This window comes from Rhinoderma darwinii, assembly GCF_050947455.1.
Source record: "Rhinoderma darwinii isolate aRhiDar2 chromosome 5 unlocalized genomic scaffold, aRhiDar2.hap1 SUPER_5_unloc_24, whole genome shotgun sequence".
NCBI classification, from domain to species: domain Eukaryota; kingdom Metazoa; phylum Chordata; class Amphibia; order Anura; family Rhinodermatidae; genus Rhinoderma; species Rhinoderma darwinii.
The window spans coordinates 204,087-222,257 of NW_027461781.1; the positions used below are offsets into that span (position 1 = coordinate 204,087).

Below are 18,171 nucleotides of genomic sequence, written 5' to 3' on the forward strand. Positions count from 1 at the left end.
AGTTCCGTCTGAACTTTATATAAGACGGTGAGGCTCAGTCAGTCACTCAGTGTTGCCTGAGAGGGCAACACTGCAACAGCCGGCCGCCAGGCTGTCTTTTTTTTGCACAGCTAGTTGCCTCCAGGAGGCCACAAGAGGGAGACAAGGGACTGCAAAATGGAAAATAGGCATCCACCAACTTTACAGACAACTTCTCCTTGCTCCTACAACCTCCATCCTTGCACAGTTTGTTATTCTTCTAGGTAACATAGTAACAAATCCAAATTGCTGCTCTCTTTGTAGGCAAGCAAGGCTTTGTTGCAACTGCAATTCTTACTTCTTCTTGAAATGTAGGGACGACAGTACATTCCATCACATCCATCTAGTGTACACAGGTAGGTCCATTGTGGCGGGCAGGCGAGCGGGCGGGCTGCTTTATTGGCTGTTTGCTGTTCCCCTACTCCACTCCACTATTTGACTGTTGTGCTGCATCAATCAATCAATCAATCAATCAATCAATCAATCAATCAATCAATCAATCAGTGGCTGGCTCAGGTGCAGCTCTTTAACTTACCTAAAAGGGAGGGCGGAGAGAAGACAAGGAAGGTGAATGAGGTGTTCCAATGTGAAATGCCGGAAACACAGAAACACAGACGACACACAACAAGAGGTGGCAATCTATTCATTAATTGCATTTAATCAATGAGCTCATTATCACTCATGCATTGTCCAACAGGTGTTGAAATAATGGGATTAAAAGGGGAGATCCCTTCAGAAAGACAGAAACAATAGCAAAGACAAAAAACACTTTTGGAATCTGCTTTTAGTCAACACATAAGGAAAGGGTGCACCGGTCCTGGAAATACTGCAATACCAGGTCAATGCGTGGAGTGGACAGAGCAAGCTCTATTTCCATCTCCCTGTTCTAAAAATCCATTTAATATATGGTCCCCAGATAGGGGACGTATCAGATATTAAACTGATAAGAACAGATACTACACTTGATCTTAGCCAAAAGGCCGAGAAGCGATAACCCGAACGGGCCGCGCGTTGCCCGAGCCTGCCCGATACTGCTGTTCAGCCCTTGCAGCGATTCAGCCTACTTCTAGGCAATTCCATGGGGCCCTGCAGGCTCACACACTCACAGCTACACGGGAGGTGAATAAAGGCCGGAGAGGAAGCCAGACAGGATTTGCTTCTTTTGCTTGCACCACAATGCAATGCTGAAAGAGGAGGAATCTACATAAAAACGCCTTCCTGGCAACGCCCAAATGCCCTGCTGCCATGCAGATAAACACTGGCAGCGGCAGCAAGTGCATGCCCACAGCCACCCCTTGTTCCTTCACACCTTGTATCAGCTGTAATCCAGTCCAGTCCAGTGCTGCCTGCTGAGCAGCACTGACCAACACTGCCTGGGCCCAGGCTTTTATCTCTGAGGCCCCATTATGATGTCAGAAAGCTGGCTCTGGAATCCTGAGGGCTCCACTATGACACGTGCAAAGTTCCGTCTGAACTTTATATAAGACGGTGAGGCTCAGTCAGTCACTCAGTGTTGCCTGAGAGGGCAACACTGCAACAGCCGGCCGCCAGGCTGTCTTTTTTTTGCACAGCTAGTTGCCTCCAGGAGGCCACAAGAGGGAGACAAGGGACTGCAAAATGGAAAATAGGCATCCACCAACTTTACAGACAACTTCTCCTTGCTCCTACAACCTCCATCCTTGCACAGTTTGTTATTCTTCTAGGTAACATAGTAACAAATCCAAATTGCTGCTCTCTTTGTAGGCAAGCAAGGCTTTGTTGCAACTGCAATTCTTACTTCTTCTTGAAATGTAGGGACGACAGTACATTCCATCACATCCATCTAGTGTACACAGGTAGGTCCATTGTGGCGGGCAGGCGAGCGGGCGGGCTGCTTTATTGGCTGTTTGCTGTTCCCCTACTCCACTCCACTATTTGACTGTTGTGCTGCATCAATCAATCAATCAATCAATCAATCAATCAATCAATCAATCAATCAATCAGTGGCTGGCTCAGGTGCAGCTCTTTAACTTACCTAAAAGGGAGGGCGGAGAGAAGACAAGGAAGGTGAATGAGGTGTTCCAATGTGAAATGCCGGAAACACAGAAACACAGACGACACACAACAAGAGGTGGCAATCTATTCATTAATTGCATTTAATCAATGAGCTCATTATCACTCATGCATTGTCCAACAGGTGTTGAAATAATGGGATTAAAAGGGGAGATCCCTTCAGAAAGACAGAAACAATAGCAAAGACAAAAAACACTTTTGGAATCTGCTTTTAGTCAACACATAAGGAAAGGGTGCACCGGTCCTGGAAATACTGCAATACCAGGTCAATGCGTGGAGTGGACAGAGCAAGCTCTATTTCCATCTCCCTGTTCTAAAAATCCATTTAATATATGGTCCCCAGATAGGGGACGTATCAGATATTAAACTGATAAGAACAGATACTACACTTGATCTTAGCCAAAAGGCCGAGAAGCGATAACCCGAACGGGCCGCGCGTTGCCCGAGCCTGCCCGATACTGCTGTTCAGCCCTTGCAGCGATTCAGCCTACTTCTAGGCAATTCCATGGGGCCCTGCAGGCTCACACACTCACAGCTACACGGGAGGTGAATAAAGGCCGGAGAGGAAGCCAGACAGGATTTGCTTCTTTTGCTTGCACCACAATGCAGTGCTGAAAGAGGAGGAATCTACATAAAAACGCCTTCCTGGCAACGCCCAAATGCCCTGCTGCCATGCAGATAAACACTGGCAGCGGCAGCAAGTGCATGCCCACAGCCACCCCTTGTTCCTTCACACCTTGTATCAGCTGTAATCCAGTCCAGTCCAGTGCTGCCTGCTGAGCAGCACTGACCAACACTGCCTGGGCCCAGGCTTTTATCTCTGAGGCCCCATTATGATGTCAGAAAGCTGGCTCTGGAATCCTGAGGGCTCCACTATGACACGTGCAAAGTTCCGTCTGAACTTTATATAAGACGGTGAGGCTCAGTCAGTCACTCAGTGTTGCCTGAGAGGGCAACACTGCAACAGCCGGCCGCCAGGCTGTCTTTTTTTTGCACAGCTAGTTGCCTCCAGGAGGCCACAAGAGGGAGACAAGGGACTGCAAAATGGAAAATAGGCATCCACCAACTTTACAGACAACTTCTCCTTGCTCCTACAACCTCCATCCTTGCACAGTTTGTTATTCTTCTAGGTAACATAGTAACAAATCCAAATTGCTGCTCTCTTTGTAGGCAAGCAAGGCTTTGTTGCAACTGCAATTCTTACTTCTTCTTGAAATGTAGGGACGACAGTACATTCCATCACATCCATCTAGTGTACACAGGTAGGTCCATTGTGGCGGGCAGGCGAGCGGGCGGGCTGCTTTATTGGCTGTTTGCTGTTCCCCTACTCCACTCCACTATTTGACTGTTGTGCTGCATCAATCAATCAATCAATCAATCAATCAATCAATCAATCAATCAATCAATCAATCAATCAGTGGCTGGCTCAGGTGCAGCTCTTTAACTTACCTAAAAGGGAGGGCGGAGAGAAGACAAGGAAGGTGAATGAGGTGTTCCAATGTGAAATGCCGGAAACACAGAAACACAGACGACACACAACAAGAGGTGGCAATCTATTCATTAATTGCATTTAATCAATGAGCTCATTATCACTCATGCATTGTCCAACAGGTGTTGAAATAATGGGATTAAAAGGGGAGATCCCTTCAGAAAGACAGAAACAATAGCAAAGACAAAAAACACTTTTGGAATCTGCTTTTAGTCAACACATAAGGAAAGGGTGCACCGGTCCTGGAAATACTGCAATACCAGGTCAATGCGTGGAGTGGACAGAGCAAGCTCTATTTCCATCTCCCTGTTCTAAAAATCCATTTAATATATGGTCCCCAGATAGGGGACGTATCAGATATTAAACTGATAAGAACAGATACTACACTTGATCTTAGCCAAAAGGGCGAGAAGCGATAACCCGAACGGGCCGCGCGTTGCCCGAGCCTGCCCGATACTGCTGTTCAGCCCTTGCAGCGATTCAGCCTACTTCTAGGCAATTCCATGGGGCCCTGCAGGCTCACACACTCACAGCTACACGGGAGGTGAATAAAGGCCGGAGAGGAAGCCAGACAGGATTTGCTTCTTTTGCTTGCACCACAATGCAGTGCTGAAAGAGGAGGAATCTACATAAAAACGCCTTCCTGGCAACGCCCAAATGCCCTGCTGCCATGCAGATAAACACTGGCAGCGGCAGCAAGTGCATGCCCACAGCCACCCCTTGTTCCTTCACACCTTGTATCAGCTGTAATCCAGTCCAGTCCAGTGCTGCCTGCTGAGCAGCACTGACCAACACTGCCTGGGCCCAGGCTTTTATCTCTGAGGCCCCATTATGATGTCAGAAAGCTGGCTCTGGAATCCTGAGGGCTCCACTATGACACGTGCAAAGTTCCGTCTGAACTTTATATAAGACGGTGAGGCTCAGTCAGTCACTCAGTGTTGCCTGAGAGGGCAACACTGCAACAGCCGGCCGCCAGGCTGTCTTTTTTTTGCACAGCTAGTTGCCTCCAGGAGGCCACAAGAGGGAGACAAGGGACTGCAAAATGGAAAATAGGCATCCACCAACTTTACAGACAACTTCTCCTTGCTCCTACAACCTCCATCCTTGCACAGTTTGTTATTCTTCTAGGTAACATAGTAACAAATCCAAATTGCTGCTCTCTTTGTAGGCAAGCAAGGCTTTGTTGCAACTGCAATTCTTACTTCTTCTTGAAATGTAGGGACGACAGTACATTCCATCACATCCATCTAGTGTACACAGGTAGGTCCATTGTGGCGGGCAGGCGAGCGGGCGGGCTGCTTTATTGGCTGTTTGCTGTTCCCCTACTCCACTCCACTATTTGACTGTTGTGCTGCATCAATCAATCAATCAATCAATCAATCAATCAATCAATCAGTGGCTGGCTCAGGTGCAGCTCTTTAACTTACCTAAAAGGGAGGGCGGAGAGAAGACAAGGAAGGTGAATGAGGTGTTCCAATGTGAAATGCCGGAAACACAGAAACACAGACGACACACAACAAGAGGTGGCAATCTATTCATTAATTGCATTTAATCAATGAGCTCATTATCACTCATGCATTGTCCAACAGGTGTTGAAATAATGGGATTAAAAGGGGAGATCCCTTCAGAAAGACAGAAACAATAGCAAAGACAAAAAACACTTTTGGAATCTGCTTTTAGTCAACACATAAGGAAAGGGTGCACCGGTCCTGGAAATACTGCAATACCAGGTCAATGCGTGGAGTGGACAGAGCAAGCTCTATTTCCATCTCCCTGTTCTAAAAATCCATTTAATATATGGTCCCCAGATAGGGGACGTATCAGATATTAAACTGATAAGAACAGATACTACACTTGATCTTAGCCAAAAGGCCGAGAAGCGATAACCCGAACGGGCCGCGCGTTGCCCGAGCCTGCCCGATACTGCTGTTCAGCCCTTGCAGCGATTCAGCCTACTTCTAGGCAATTCCATGGGGCCCTGCAGGCTCACACACTCACAGCTACACGGGAGGTGAATAAAGGCCGGAGAGGAAGCCAGACAGGATTTGCTTCTTTTGCTTGCACCACAATGCAGTGCTGAAAGAGGAGGAATCTACATAAAAACGCCTTCCTGGCAACGCCCAAATGCCCTGCTGCCATGCAGATAAACACTGGCAGCGGCAGCAAGTGCATGCCCACAGCCACCCCTTGTTCCTTCACACCTTGTATCAGCTGTAATCCAGTCCAGTCCAGTGCTGCCTGCTGAGCAGCACTGACCAACACTGCCTGGGCCCAGGCTTTTATCTCTGAGGCCCCATTATGATGTCAGAAAGCTGGCTCTGGAATCCTGAGGGCTCCACTATGACACGTGCAAAGTTCCGTCTGAACTTTATATAAGACGGTGAGGCTCAGTCAGTCACTCAGTGTTGCCTGAGAGGGCAACACTGCAACAGCCGGCCGCCAGGCTGTCTTTTTTTTGCACAGCTAGTTGCCTCCAGGAGGCCACAAGAGGGAGACAAGGGACTGCAAAATGGAAAATAGGCATCCACCAACTTTACAGACAACTTCTCCTTGCTCCTACAACCTCCATCCTTGCACAGTTTGTTATTCTTCTAGGTAACATAGTAACAAATCCAAATTGCTGCTCTCTTTGTAGGCAAGCAAGGCTTTGTTGCAACTGCAATTCTTACTTCTTCTTGAAATGTAGGGACGACAGTACATTCCATCACATCCATCTAGTGTACACAGGTAGGTCCATTGTGGCGGGCAGGCGAGCGGGCGGGCTGCTTTATTGGCTGTTTGCTGTTCCCCTACTCCACTCCACTATTTGACTGTTGTGCTGCATCAATCAATCAATCAATCAATCAATCAATCAATCAATCAATCAGTGGCTGGCTCAGGTGCAGCTCTTTAACTTACCTAAAAGGGAGGGCGGAGAGAAGACAAGGAAGGTGAATGAGGTGTTCCAATGTGAAATGCCGGAAACACAGAAACACAGACGACACACAACAAGAGGTGGCAATCTATTCATTAATTGCATTTAATCAATGAGCTCATTATCACTCATGCATTGTCCAACAGGTGTTGAAATAATGGGATTAAAAGGGGAGATCCCTTCAGAAAGACAGAAACAATAGCAAAGACAAAAAACACTTTTGGAATCTGCTTTTAGTCAACACATAAGGAAAGGGTGCACCGGTCCTGGAAATACTGCAATACCAGGTCAATGCGTGGAGTGGACAGAGCAAGCTCTATTTCCATCTCCCTGTTCTAAAAATCCATTTAATATATGGTCCCCAGATAGGGGACGTATCAGATATTAAACTGATAAGAACAGATACTACACTTGATCTTAGCCAAAAGGCCGAGAAGCGATAACCCGAACGGGCCGCGCGTTGCCCGAGCCTGCCCGATACTGCTGTTCAGCCCTTGCAGCGATTCAGCCTACTTCTAGGCAATTCCATGGGGCCCTGCAGGCTCACACACTCACAGCTACACGGGAGGTGAATAAAGGCCGGAGAGGAAGCCAGACAGGATTTGCTTCTTTTGCTTGCACCACAATGCAGTGCTGAAAGAGGAGGAATCTACATAAAAACGCCTTCCTGGCAACGCCCAAATGCCCTGCTGCCATGCAGATAAACACTGGCAGCGGCAGCAAGTGCATGCCCACAGCCACCCCTTGTTCCTTCACACCTTGTATCAGCTGTAATCCAGTCCAGTCCAGTGCTGCCTGCTGAGCAGCACTGACCAACACTGCCTGGGCCCAGGCTTTTATCTCTGAGGCCCCATTATGATGTCAGAAAGCTGGCTCTGGAATCCTGAGGGCTCCACTATGACACGTGCAAAGTTCCGTCTGAACTTTATATAAGACGGTGAGGCTCAGTCAGTCACTCAGTGTTGCCTGAGAGGGCAACACTGCAACAGCCGGCCGCCAGGCTGTCTTTTTTTTGCACAGCTAGTTGCCTCCAGGAGGCCACAAGAGGGAGACAAGGGACTGCAAAATGGAAAATAGGCATCCACCAACTTTACAGACAACTTCTCCTTGCTCCTACAACCTCCATCCTTGCACAGTTTGTTATTCTTCTAGGTAACATAGTAACAAATCCAAATTGCTGCTCTCTTTGTAGGCAAGCAAGGCTTTGTTGCAACTGCAATTCTTACTTCTTCTTGAAATGTAGGGACGACAGTACATTCCATCACATCCATCTAGTGTACACAGGTAGGTCCATTGTGGCGGGCAGGCGAGCGGGCGGGCTGCTTTATTGGCTGTTTGCTGTTCCCCTACTCCACTCCACTATTTGACTGTTGTGCTGCATCAATCAATCAATCAATCAATCAATCAATCAATCAATCAATCAATCAATCAATCAATCAATCAATCAGTGGCTGGCTCAGGTGCAGCTCTTTAACTTACCTAAAAGGGAGGGCGGAGAGAAGACAAGGAAGGTGAATGAGGTGTTCCAATGTGAAATGCCGGAAACACAGAAACACAGACGACACACAACAAGAGGTGGCAATCTATTCATTAATTGCATTTAATCAATGAGCTCATTATCACTCATGCATTGTCCAACAGGTGTTGAAATAATGGGATTAAAAGGGGAGATCCCTTCAGAAAGACAGAAACAATAGCAAAGACAAAAAACACTTTTGGAATCTGCTTTTAGTCAACACATAAGGAAAGGGTGCACCGGTCCTGGAAATACTGCAATACCAGGTCAATGCGTGGAGTGGACAGAGCAAGCTCTATTTCCATCTCCCTGTTCTAAAAATCCATTTAATATATGGTCCCCAGATAGGGGACGTATCAGATATTAAACTGATAAGAACAGATACTACACTTGATCTTAGCCAAAAGGCCGAGAAGCGATAACCCGAACGGGCCGCGCGTTGCCCGAGCCTGCCCGATACTGCTGTTCAGCCCTTGCAGCGATTCAGCCTACTTCTAGGCAATTCCATGGGGCCCTGCAGGCTCACACACTCACAGCTACACGGGAGGTGAATAAAGGCCGGAGAGGAAGCCAGACAGGATTTGCTTCTTTTGCTTGCACCACAATGCAGTGCTGAAAGAGGAGGAATCTACATAAAAACGCCTTCCTGGCAACGCCCAAATGCCCTGCTGCCATGCAGATAAACACTGGCAGCGGCAGCAAGTGCATGCCCACAGCCACCCCTTGTTCCTTCACACCTTGTATCAGCTGTAATCCAGTCCAGTCCAGTGCTGCCTGCTGAGCAGCACTGACCAACACTGCCTGGGCCCAGGCTTTTATCTCTGAGGCCCCATTATGATGTCAGAAAGCTGGCTCTGGAATCCTGAGGGCTCCACTATGACACGTGCAAAGTTCCGTCTGAACTTTATATAAGACGGTGAGGCTCAGTCAGTCACTCAGTGTTGCCTGAGAGGGCAACACTGCAACAGCCGGCCGCCAGGCTGTCTTTTTTTTGCACAGCTAGTTGCCTCCATGAGGCCACAAGAGGGAGACAAGGGACTGCAAAATGGAAAATAGGCATCCACCAACTTTACAGACAACTTCTCCTTGCTCCTACAACCTCCATCCTTGCACAGTTTGTTATTCTTCTAGGTAACATAGTAACAAATCCAAATTGCTGCTCTCTTTGTAGGCAAGCAAGGCTTTGTTGCAACTGCAATTCTTACTTCTTCTTGAAATGTAGGGACGACAGTACATTCCATCACATCCATCTAGTGTACACAGGTAGGTCCATTGTGGCGGGCAGGCGAGCGGGCGGGCTGCTTTATTGGCTGTTTGCTGTTCCCCTACTCCACTCCACTATTTGACTGTTGTGCTGCATCAATCAATCAATCAATCAATCAATCAATCAATCAATCAATCAATCAATCAATCAATCAGTGGCTGGCTCAGGTGCAGCTCTTTAACTTACCTAAAAGGGAGGGCGGAGAGAAGACAAGGAAGGTGAATGAGGTGTTCCAATGTGAAATGCCGGAAACACAGAAACACAGACGACACACAACAAGAGGTGGCAATCTATTCATTAATTGCATTTAATCAATGAGCTCATTATCACTCATGCATTGTCCAACAGGTGTTGAAATAATGGGATTAAAAGGGGAGATCCCTTCAGAAAGACAGAAACAATAGCAAAGACAAAAAACACTTTTGGAATCTGCTTTTAGTCAACACATAAGGAAAGGGTGCACCGGTCCTGGAAATACTGCAATACCAGGTCAATGCGTGGAGTGGACAGAGCAAGCTCTATTTCCATCTCCCTGTTCTAAAAATCCATTTAATATATGGTCCCCAGATAGGGGACGTATCAGATATTAAACTGATAAGAACAGATACTACACTTGATCTTAGCCAAAAGGCCGAGAAGCGATAACCCGAACGGGCCGCGCGTTGCCCGAGCCTGCCCGATACTGCTGTTCAGCCCTTGCAGCGATTCAGCCTACTTCTAGGCAATTCCATGGGGCCCTGCAGGCTCACACACTCACAGCTACACGGGAGGTGAATAAAGGCCGGAGAGGAAGCCAGACAGGATTTGCTTCTTTTGCTTGCACCACAATGCAGTGCTGAAAGAGGAGGAATCTACATAAAAACGCCTTCCTGGCAACACCCAAATGCCCTGCTGCCATGCAGATAAACACTGGCAGCGGCAGCAAGTGCATGCCCACAGCCACCCCTTGTTCCTTCACTCCTTGTATCAGCTGTAATCCAGTCCAGTCCAGTGCTGCCTGCTGAGCAGCACTGACCAACACTGCCTGGGCCCAGGCTTTTATCTCTGAGGCCCCATTATGATGTCAGAAAGCTGGCTCTGGAATCCTGAGGGCTCCACTATGACACGTGCAAAGTTCCGTCTGAACTTTATATAAGACGGTGAGGCTCAGTCAGTCACTCAGTGTTGCCTGAGAGGGCAACACTGCAACAGCCGGCCGCCAGGCTGTCTTTTTTTTGCACAGCTAGTTGCCTCCAGGAGGCCACAAGAGGGAGACAAGGGACTGCAAAATGGAAAATAGGCATCCACCAACTTTACAGACAACTTCTCCTTGCTCCTACAACCTCCATCCTTGCACAGTTTGTTATTCTTCTAGGTAACATAGTAACAAATCCAAATTGCTGCTCTCTTTGTAGGCAAGCAAGGCTTTGTTGCAACTGCAATTCTTACTTCTTCTTGAAATGTAGGGACGACAGTACATTCCATCACATCCATCTAGTGTACACAGGTAGGTCCATTGTGGCGGTTAGGCGAGCGGGCGGGCTGCTTTATTGGCTGTTTGCTGTTCCCCTACTCCACTCCACTATTTGACTGTTGTGCTGCATCAATCAATCAATCAATCAATCAATCAATCAATCAATCAGTGGCTGGCTCAGGTGCAGCTCTTTAACTTACCTAAAAGGGAGGGCGGAGAGAAGACAAGGAAGGTGAATGAGGTGTTCCAATGTGAAATGCCGGAAACACAGAAACACAGACGACACACAACAAGAGGTGGCAATCTATTCATTAATTGCATTTAATCAATGAGCTCATTATCACTCATGCATTGTCCAACAGGTGTTGAAATAATGGGATTAAAAGGGGAGATCCCTTCAGAAAGACAGAAACAATAGCAAAGACAAAAAACACTTTTGGAATCTGCTTTTAGTCAACACATAAGGAAAGGGTGCACCGGTCCTGGAAATACTGCAATACCAGGTCAATGCGTGGAGTGGACAGAGCAAGCTCTATTTCCATCTCCCTGTTCTAAAAATCCATTTAATATATGGTCCCCAGATAGGGGACGTATCAGATATTAAACTGATAAGAACAGATACTACACTTGATCTTAGCCAAAAGGCCGAGAAGCGATAACCCGAACGGGCCGCGCGTTGCCCGAGCCTGCCCGATACTGCTGTTCAGCCCTTGCAGCGATTCAGCCTACTTCTAGGCAATTCCATGGGGCCCTGCAGGCTCACACACTCACAGCTACACGGGAGGTGAATAAAGGCCGGAGAGGAAGCCAGACAGGATTTGCTTCTTTTGCTTGCACCACAATGCAGTGCTGAAAGAGGAGGAATCTACATAAAAACGCCTTCCTGGCAACGCCCAAATGCCCTGCTGCCATGCAGATAAACACTGGCAGCGGCAGCAAGTGCATGCCCACAGCCACCCCTTGTTCCTTCACACCTTGTATCAGCTGTAATCCAGTCCAGTCCAGTGCTGCCTGCTGAGCAGCACTGACCAACACTGCCTGGGCCCAGGCTTTTATCTCTGAGGCCCCATTATGATGTCAGAAAGCTGGCTCTGGAATCCTGAGGGCTCCACTATGACACGTGCAAAGTTCCGTCTGAACTTTATATAAGACGGTGAGGCTCAGTCAGTCACTCAGTGTTGCCTGAGAGGGCAACACTGCAACAGCCGGCCGCCAGGCTGTCTTTTTTTTGCACAGCTAGTTGCCTCCAGGAGGCCACAAGAGGGAGACAAGGGACTGCAAAATGGAAAATAGGCATCCACCAACTTTACAGACAACTTCTCCTTGCTCCTACAACCTCCATCCTTGCACAGTTTGTTATTCTTCTAGGTAACATAGTAACAAATCCAAATTGCTGCTCTCTTTGTAGGCAAGCAAGGCTTTGTTGCAACTGCAATTCTTACTTCTTCTTGAAATGTAGGGACGACAGTACATTCCATCACATCCATCTAGTGTACACAGGTAGGTCCATTGTGGCGGGCAGGCGAGCGGGCGGGCTGCTTTATTGGCTGTTTGCTGTTCCCCTACTCCACTCCACTATTTGACTGTTGTGCTGCATCAATCAATCAATCAATCAATCAATCAATCAATCAATCAATCAATCAATCAATCAATCAATCAATCAATCAATCAGTGGCTGGCTCAGGTGCAGCTCTTTAACTTACCTAAAAGGGAGGGCGGAGAGAAGACAAGGAAGGTGAATGAGGTGTTCCAATGTGAAATGCCGGAAACACAGAAACACAGACGACACACAACAAGAGGTGGCAATCTATTCATTAATTGCATTTAATCAATGAGCTCATTATCACTCATGCATTGTCCAACAGGTGTTGAAATAATGGGATTAAAAGGGGAGATCCCTTCAGAAAGACAGAAACAATAGCAAAGACAAAAAACACTTTTGGAATCTGCTTTTAGTCAACACATAAGGAAAGGGTGCACCGGTCCTGGAAATACTGCAATACCAGGTCAATGCGTGGAGTGGACAGAGCAAGCTCTATTTCCATCTCCCTGTTCTAAAAATCCATTTAATATATGGTCCCCAGATAGGGGACGTATCAGATATTAAACTGATAAGAACAGATACTACACTTGATCTTAGCCAAAAGGCCGAGAAGCGATAACCCGAACGGGCCGCGCGTTGCCCGAGCCTGCCCGATACTGCTGTTCAGCCCTTGCAGCGATTCAGCCTACTTCTAGGCAATTCCATGGGGCCCTGCAGGCTCACACACTCACAGCTACACGGGAGGTGAATAAAGGCCGGAGAGGAAGCCAGACAGGATTTGCTTCTTTTGCTTGCACCACAATGCAGTGCTGAAAGAGGAGGAATCTACATAAAAACGCCTTCCTGGCAACGCCCAAATGCCCTGCTGCCATGCAGATAAACACTGGCAGCGGCAGCAAGTGCATGCCCACAGCCACCCCTTGTTCCTTCACACCTTGTATCAGCTGTAATCCAGTCCAGTCCAGTGCTGCCTGCTGAGCAGCACTGACCAACACTGCCTGGGCCCAGGCTTTTATCTCTGAGGCCCCATTATGATGTCAGAAAGCTGGCTCTGGAATCCTGAGGGCTCCACTATGACACGTGCAAAGTTCCGTCTGAACTTTATATAAGACGGTGAGGCTCAGTCAGTCACTCAGTGTTGCCTGAGAGGGCAACACTGCAACAGCCGGCCGCCAGGCTGTCTTTTTTTTGCACAGCTAGTTGCCTCCAGGAGGCCACAAGAGGGAGACAAGGGACTGCAAAATGGAAAATAGGCATCCACCAACTTTACAGACAACTTCTCCTTGCTCCTACAACCTCCATCCTTGCACAGTTTGTTATTCTTCTAGGTAACATAGTAACAAATCCAAATTGCTGCTCTCTTTGTAGGCAAGCAAGGCTTTGTTGCAACTGCAATTCTTACTTCTTCTTGAAATGTAGGGACGACAGTACATTCCATCACATCCATCTAGTGTACACAGGTAGGTCCATTGTGGCGGGCAGGCGAGCGGGCGGGCTGCTTTATTGGCTGTTTGCTGTTCCCCTACTCCACTCCACTATTTGACTGTTGTGCTGCATCAATCAATCAATCAATCAATCAATCAATCAATCAATCAATCAATCAATCAGTGGCTGGCTCAGGTGCAGCTCTTTAACTTACCTAAAAGGGAGGGCGGAGAGAAGACAAGGAAGGTGAATGAGGTGTTCCAATGTGAAATGCCGGAAACACAGAAACACAGACGACACACAACAAGAGGTGGCAATCTATTCATTAATTGCATTTAATCAATGAGCTCATTATCACTCATGCATTGTCCAACAGGTGTTGAAATAATGGGATTAAAAGGGGAGATCCCTTCAGAAAGACAGAAACAATAGCAAAGACAAAAAACACTTTTGGAATCTGCTTTTAGTCAACACATAAGGAAAGGGTGCACCGGTCCTGGAAATACTGCAATACCAGGTCAATGCGTGGAGTGGACAGAGCAAGCTCTATTTCCATCTCCCTGTTCTAAAAATCCATTTAATATATGGTCCCCAGATAGGGGACGTATCAGATATTAAACTGATAAGAACAGATACTACACTTGATCTTAGCCAAAAGGCCGAGAAGCGATAACCCGAACGGGCCGCGCGTTGCCCGAGCCTGCCCGATACTGCTGTTCAGCCCTTGCAGCGATTCAGCCTACTTCTAGGCAATTCCATGGGGCCCTGCAGGCTCACACACTCACAGCTACACGGGAGGTGAATAAAGGCCGGAGAGGAAGCCAGACAGGATTTGCTTCTTTTGCTTGCACCACAATGCAGTGCTGAAAGAGGAGGAATCTACATAAAAACGCCTTCCTGGCAACGCCCAAATGCCCTGCTGCCATGCAGATAAACACTGGCAGCGGCAGCAAGTGCATGCCCACAGCCACCCCTTGTTCCTTCACACCTTGTATCAGCTGTAATCCAGTCCAGTCCAGTGCTGCCTGCTGAGCAGCACTGACCAACACTGCCTGGGCCCAGGCTTTTATCTCTGAGGCCCCATTATGATGTCAGAAAGCTGGCTCTGGAATCCTGAGGGCTCCACTATGACACGTGCAAAGTTCCGTCTGAACTTTATATAAGACGGTGAGGCTCAGTCAGTCACTCAGTGTTGCCTGAGAGGGCAACACTGCAACAGCCGGCCGCCAGGCTGTCTTTTTTTTGCACAGCTAGTTGCCTCCAGGAGGCCACAAGAGGGAGACAAGGGACTGCAAAATGGAAAATAGGCATCCACCAACTTTACAGACAACTTCTCCTTGCTCCTACAACCTCCATCCTTGCACAGTTTGTTATTCTTCTAGGTAACATAGTAACAAATCCAAATTGCTGCTCTCTTTGTAGGCAAGCAAGGCTTTGTTGCAACTGCAATTCTTACTTCTTCTTGAAATGTAGGGACGACAGTACATTCCATCACATCCATCTAGTGTACACAGGTAGGTCCATTGTGGCGGGCAGGCGAGCGGGCGGGCTGCTTTATTGGCTGTTTGCTGTTCCCCTACTCCACTCCACTATTTGACTGTTGTGCTGCAATCAATCAATCAATCAATCAATCAATCAATCAATCAATCAATCAATCAGTGGCTGGCTCAGGTGCAGCTCTTTAACTTACCTAAAAGGGAGGGCGGAGAGAAGACAAGGAAGGTGAATGAGGTGTTCCAATGTGAAATGCCGGAAACACAGAAACACAGACGACACACAACAAGAGGTGGCAATCTATTCATTAATTGCATTTAATCAATGAGCTCATTATCACTCATGCATTGTCCAACAGGTGTTGAAATAATGGGATTAAAAGGGGAGATCCCTTCAGAAAGACAGAAACAATAGCAAAGACAAAAAACACTTTTGGAATCTGCTTTTAGTCAACACATAAGGAAAGGGTGCACCGGTCCTGGAAATACTGCAATACCAGGTCAATGTGTGGAGTGGACAGAGCAAGCTCTATTTCCATCTCCCTGTTCTAAAAATCCATTTAATATATGGTCCCCAGATAGGGGACGTATCAGATATTAAACTGATAAGAACAGATACTACACTTGATCTTAGCCAAAAGGCCGAGAAGCGATAACCCGAACGGGCCGCGCGTTGCCCGAGCCTGCCCGATACTGCTGTTCAGCCCTTGCAGCGATTCAGCCTACTTCTAGGCAATTCCATGGGGCCCTGCAGGCTCACACACTCACAGCTACACGGGAGGTGAATAAAGGCCGGAGAGGAAGCCAGACAGGATTTGCTTCTTTTGCTTGCACCACAATGCAGTGCTGAAAGAGGAGGAATCTACATAAAAACGCCTTCCTGGCAACGCCCAAATGCCCTGCTGCCATGCAGATAAACACTGGCAGCGGCAGCAAGTGCATGCCCACAGCCACCCCTTGTTCCTTCACACCTTGTATCAGCTGTAATCCAGTCCAGTCCAGTGCTGCCTGCTGAGCAGCACTGACCAACACTGCCTGGGCCTAGGCTTTTATCTCTGAGGCCCCATTATGATGTCAGAAAGCTGGCTCTGGAATCCTGAGGGCTCCACTATGACACGTGCAAAGTTCCGTCTGAACTTTATATAAGACGGTGAGGCTCAGTCAGTCACTCAGTGTTGCCTGAGAGGGCAACACTGCAACAGCCGGCCGCCAGGCTGTCTTTTTTTTGCACAGCTAGTTGCCTCCAGGAGGCCACAAGAGGGAGACAAGGGACTGCAAAATGGAAAATAGGCATCCACCAACTTTACAGACAACTTCTCCTTGCTCCTACAACCTCCATCCTTGCACAGTTTGTTATTCTTCTAGGTAACATAGTAACAAATCCAAATTGCTGCTCTCTTTGTAGGCAAGCAAGGCTTTGTTGCAACTGCAATTCTTACTTCTTCTTGAAATGTAGGGACGACAGTACATTCCATCACATCCATCTAGTGTACACAGGTAGGTCCATTGTGGCGGGCAGGCGAGCGGGCGGGCTGCTTTATTGGCTGTTTGCTGTTCCCCTACTCCACTCCACTATTTGACTGTTGTGCTGCATCAATCAATCAATCAATCAATCAATCAATCAATCAATCAATCAGTGGCTGGCTCAGGTGCAGCTCTTTAACTTACCTAAAAGGGAGGGCGGAGAGAAGACAAGGAAGGTGAATGAGGTGTTCCAATGTGAAATGCCGGAAACACAGAAACACAGACGACACACAACAAGAGGTGGCAATCTATTCATTAATTGCATTTAATCAATGAGCTCATTATCACTCATGCATTGTCCAACAGGTGTTGAAATAATGGGATTAAAAGGGGAGATCCCTTCAGAAAGACAGAAACAATAGCAAAGACAAAAAACACTTTTGGAATCTGCTTTTAGTCAACACATAAGGAAAGGGTGCACCGGTCCTGGAAATACTGCAATACCAGGTCAATGCGTGGAGTGGACAGAGCAAGCTCTATTTCCATCTCCCTGTTCTAAAAATCCATTTAATATATGGTCCCCAGATAGGGGACGTATCAGATATTAAACTGATAAGAACAGATACTACACTTGATCTTAGCCAAAAGGCCGAGAAGCGATAACCCGAACGGGCCGCGCGTTGCCCGAGCCTGCCCGATACTGCTGTTCAGCCCTTGCAGCGATTCAGCCTACTTCTAGGCAATTCCATGGGGCCCTGCAGGCTCACACACTCACAGCTACACGGGAGGTGAATAAAGGCCGGAGAGGAAGCCAGACAGGATTTGCTTCTTTTGCTTGCACCACAATGCAGTGCTGAAAGAGGAGGAATCTACATAAAAACGCCTTCCTGGCAACGCCCAAATGCCCTGCTGCCATGCAGATAAACACTGGCAGCGGCAGCAAGTGCATGCCCACAGCCACCCCTTGTTCCTTCACACCTTGTATCAGCTGTAATCCAGTCCAGTCCAGTGCTGCCTGCTGAGCAGCACTGACCAACACTGCCTGGGCCCAGGCTTTTATCTCTGAGGCCCCATTATGATGTCAGAAAGCTGGCTCTGGAATCCTGAGGGCTCCACTATGACACGTGCAAAGTTCCGTCTGAACTTTATATAAGACGGTGAGGCTCAGTCAGTCACTCAGTGTTGCCTGAGAGGGCAACACTGCAACAGCCGGCCGCCAGGCTGTCTTTTTTTTGCACAGCTAGTTGCCTCCAGGAGGCCACAAGAGGGAGACAAGGGACTGCAAAATGGAAAATAGGCATCCACCAACTTTACAGACAACTTCTCCTTGCTCCTACAACCTCCATCCTTGCACAGTTTGTTATTCTTCTAGGTAACATAGTAACAAATCCAAATTGCTGCTCTCTTTGTAGGCAAGCAAGGCTTTGTTGCAACTGCAATTCTTACTTCTTCTTGAAATGTAGGGACGACAGTACATTCCATCACATCCATCTAGTGTACACAGGTAGGTCCATTGTGGCGGGCAGGCGAGCGGGCGGGC

General features: G+C 47.8%; 12 non-coding genes across 12 annotated transcripts; all 12 read right to left on the reverse strand.

Annotated features, from left to right (window-relative positions):
• Positions 1 to 819: 819 nt before the first annotated feature.
• Positions 820 to 1,010, reverse strand: LOC142687652 (U2 spliceosomal RNA). Its single transcript, XR_012856857.1, has one exon. It is a non-coding gene; the product is annotated as a U2 spliceosomal RNA (small nuclear RNA).
• A 1,288-nt stretch (positions 1,011 to 2,298) lies between these two features.
• On the reverse strand, positions 2,299 to 2,489 carry LOC142687653 (U2 spliceosomal RNA). Its single transcript, XR_012856858.1, has one exon. It is a non-coding gene; the product is annotated as a U2 spliceosomal RNA (small nuclear RNA).
• Positions 2,490 to 3,785: 1,296 nt separating this feature from the next.
• On the reverse strand, positions 3,786 to 3,976 carry LOC142688043 (U2 spliceosomal RNA). The gene has a single exon (XR_012857211.1). It is a non-coding gene; the product is annotated as a U2 spliceosomal RNA (small nuclear RNA).
• A 1,276-nt stretch (positions 3,977 to 5,252) lies between these two features.
• Positions 5,253 to 5,443, reverse strand: LOC142687654 (U2 spliceosomal RNA). Its single transcript, XR_012856859.1, has one exon. It is a non-coding gene; the product is annotated as a U2 spliceosomal RNA (small nuclear RNA).
• Positions 5,444 to 6,723: 1,280 nt separating this feature from the next.
• LOC142687656 (U2 spliceosomal RNA) lies at positions 6,724 to 6,914 on the reverse strand. The gene has a single exon (XR_012856860.1). It is a non-coding gene; the product is annotated as a U2 spliceosomal RNA (small nuclear RNA).
• Positions 6,915 to 8,218: 1,304 nt separating this feature from the next.
• On the reverse strand, positions 8,219 to 8,409 carry LOC142687657 (U2 spliceosomal RNA). The gene has a single exon (XR_012856861.1). It is a non-coding gene; the product is annotated as a U2 spliceosomal RNA (small nuclear RNA).
• Positions 8,410 to 9,705: 1,296 nt separating this feature from the next.
• Positions 9,706 to 9,896, reverse strand: LOC142687658 (U2 spliceosomal RNA). The gene has a single exon (XR_012856862.1). It is a non-coding gene; the product is annotated as a U2 spliceosomal RNA (small nuclear RNA).
• Positions 9,897 to 11,172: 1,276 nt separating this feature from the next.
• On the reverse strand, positions 11,173 to 11,363 carry LOC142687660 (U2 spliceosomal RNA). The gene has a single exon (XR_012856864.1). It is a non-coding gene; the product is annotated as a U2 spliceosomal RNA (small nuclear RNA).
• A 1,312-nt stretch (positions 11,364 to 12,675) lies between these two features.
• On the reverse strand, positions 12,676 to 12,866 carry LOC142687661 (U2 spliceosomal RNA). The gene has a single exon (XR_012856865.1). It is a non-coding gene; the product is annotated as a U2 spliceosomal RNA (small nuclear RNA).
• A 1,288-nt stretch (positions 12,867 to 14,154) lies between these two features.
• On the reverse strand, positions 14,155 to 14,345 carry LOC142687662 (U2 spliceosomal RNA). Its single transcript, XR_012856866.1, has one exon. It is a non-coding gene; the product is annotated as a U2 spliceosomal RNA (small nuclear RNA).
• A 1,285-nt stretch (positions 14,346 to 15,630) lies between these two features.
• Positions 15,631 to 15,821, reverse strand: LOC142688024 (U2 spliceosomal RNA). The gene has a single exon (XR_012857194.1). It is a non-coding gene; the product is annotated as a U2 spliceosomal RNA (small nuclear RNA).
• Positions 15,822 to 17,101: 1,280 nt separating this feature from the next.
• Positions 17,102 to 17,292, reverse strand: LOC142687663 (U2 spliceosomal RNA). Its single transcript, XR_012856867.1, has one exon. It is a non-coding gene; the product is annotated as a U2 spliceosomal RNA (small nuclear RNA).
• Positions 17,293 to 18,171: the final 879 nt, after the last annotated feature.